Source organism: Bison bison, unplaced genomic scaffold (assembly GCF_000754665.1).
Source record: "Bison bison bison isolate TAMUID 2011002044 unplaced genomic scaffold, Bison_UMD1.0 scf7180017864281, whole genome shotgun sequence".
NCBI classification, from domain to species: Eukaryota; Metazoa; Chordata; class Mammalia; order Artiodactyla; family Bovidae; genus Bison; species Bison bison.
The window spans coordinates 1,289,006-1,291,630 of record NW_011494853.1 but is presented as its reverse complement, the minus strand read 5'-3'; the positions used below and the strand labels follow the sequence as shown (position 1 = coordinate 1,291,630).

General features: G+C 38.9%; 1 protein-coding gene across 1 annotated transcript in view; it reads right to left on the bottom strand.

Annotated features, from left to right (window-relative positions):
- LOC104995505 (antigen WC1.1-like) overlaps positions 1 to 2,625 on the bottom strand; it is an 81,093-nt gene that overhangs the window by 30,332 nt on the left and 48,136 nt on the right. The gene's annotated exons all lie outside the window — the stretch shown is intronic.

Genomic DNA, 2,625 nt, shown 5'->3' with positions numbered 1-2,625 from the left:
GTCAGTGTCTCTTTTGCTGTCTCGTATACAGGGTTATCGTTAGGGAACCTCCTACACTGTTGGTGGGAATGCAAACTAGTACAGCCACTATGGAGAACAGTGTGGAGATTCCTTAAAAAACTGGAAATAGAACTGCCTTATGATCCAGCAATCCCACTGCTGGGCATACACACTGAGGAAACCAGAAGGGAAAGAGACACATGTAACTCAATGTTCATCGCAGCACTGTTTATAATAGCCAGGACATGGAAGCAACCTAGATGTCCATCAGCAGATGAATGGATAAGAAAGCTGTGGTACATATACACAATGGAGTATTACTCAGCCATTAAAAAGACTACATTTGAATCAGTTCTAATGAGGTGGATGAAACTGGAGCCTATTATACAGAGTGAAGTAACCCAGAAGGAAAAACACCAATACAGTATACTAATGCATATATATGGAATTTAGAAAGATGGTAACAATAACCCTGTGTACGAGACAGCAAAAGAGACACTGATGTATAGAGCAGTCTTATGGACTCTATGGGAGAGGGAGAGGGTGGGAAGATTTGGGAGAATGGCACTGAAACATGTAAAATATCATGTATGAAACCAGATGCCAGTCCAGGTTTGATGCACGATACTGGATGCTTAGGGCTAGTGCACTGGGATGACCCAGAGGGATGGTATGGGGAGGGAGGAGGGCGGAGGGTTCAGGATGGGGAACACATGTATACCTGTGGCGGATTCATTTTGATATTTGGCAAAACTAATACAATTATGTAAAGTTTAAAAATAAAATAAAATTTAAAAAAATTCAAAAAATAAAAAATAAATAAAAACAATACACATAGAGATCTCATGGAAAACCAGGAAGAAAAAGACATTAGAAAGAATTTCCCAAGTTATTCAGTTGCTAGAGTTATCTGATGGAGAATTTAACTCAGCACTATTGAAGGCCTCATGGAATTAATTGACAAAAGAAATTGACAAAATAACAACAGATAAAAATTATAGAGCTGAAAAACTTAACAGCCGATATTAAGTAAAGGATGAGTGTTTCAGCACATTAGCTCGGCATAAGGTAGAAACAGTAAATAGAAGATCAGAGGACAAATGGTCTTCTATTCAGGGATGCAGGTCACGTAATAAGTGTCCTGGTTGCTATAGTTGTTTAGTCAAACAATCATGTCTGATTTTTTTGGCGATCATATGGACTGTAGCCCACCAGGTTCCTCTGTTCATGGGATTTCTCACGCAATAATATTGGAGTGGGTTTCCATTTTTTTCTCCAGGGGATTGTCAAGTCCCCCAGGTGGAACTCGTGTTTCCTGACTTGGCAGGTGGGTTCTTTACCACTGAGCCACCAGGGAAGCGTGTCCTGGTTATATCGCTGTATAATAAATTTGCCCATAAAGCTTAGCCACTTAAGCAAAAAAATATATACCTCATTTTACTTAAGACTTCCTGGGTAAATAATTTCGGAAAGATCCTACTTGGCAGTTTTGTCTTAGAGTCTTTCAGTGGTTGCACTTAGATATCATCTGGGGCTGAAGCAGTCTGATGACTTGACTGAAGTGTGGTTACATAAGGAAATCCCTTGAAGCATTTTCGAGGTAAAGAGATATCATGTCTGCAATCTAATTCAGAAGGATTTTACATATTCATAGAGACATGTGGTGGGAGAGGGACAAAGAAGGAAAGACCGAAACAGAGATAGAGAGAAATGTCAACTGGGGGGAGAGATTAAAGCAGAATACTAACATTGGGAAATCGAGCTAAAGGTATTCTGGATTTTTATATTATTCTTACAGCTTTTAGTCTCAAATTACATCAAAATTAAAAAAGGGAAAGGTAAAAACAAGTCAGAGATAAATCATTCCTAGGACACTTCCAGTAAAAGAAATGCTTATAACATCAAAAACATAAATGTCTAGGAGAAAAATCTAGCAGAAGATGAGCAAAACCTCTGAGAGAAATTGGAGACCTAACTGAATGGAGGGATAAACATATATAATGTCAATAAATCGGAAAACTCAACATTGTCAGTCAATCACCTCCAATTTCTGCGAAGATTAACTCTTCTCAAACAAAATATGTTTATGCTCTTTTTTTTTTTTTTTTTTTGGTGAAAAATGACAAGCTGGGGGATTGCTCTCCTGGTCCAATGGTTGAGAATCAGCCATGCAATGCAGAGGACTCAGGTTCGATCCCTGATGTGAGAACTAAGATCCCACATGCCACAGAGCATCTGAGCTGGAACCTCACAACTAGGCACTCCATGTGTCATAACAGAAGATCCCACAAGACATAATGAAGACCCATATGCTGCAACTAACACCCAACACAGTAAATATATAATATTTTTAAGAAAATGAAAAGCTGATTCCAAAATTGAAATAAAATACAAAAGAACAAGAATGACCAACACAGTTGACCAAAAAAACAACAAAGGTAGAAGAGTTAATAATATAAACTCTTTACATTAAAATTATCCAGACTTCAGTTCAGTTCAGTCACTCAGTCGTGTCCAACTCTTTGCAACCCCATGAATTGCAGCACGCCTGGCCTCCCTGTCCATCACCAACTCCCAGAGTTCACTCAGACTCACGTCCATTGAGTCAGTGATGCCATCCAGCCA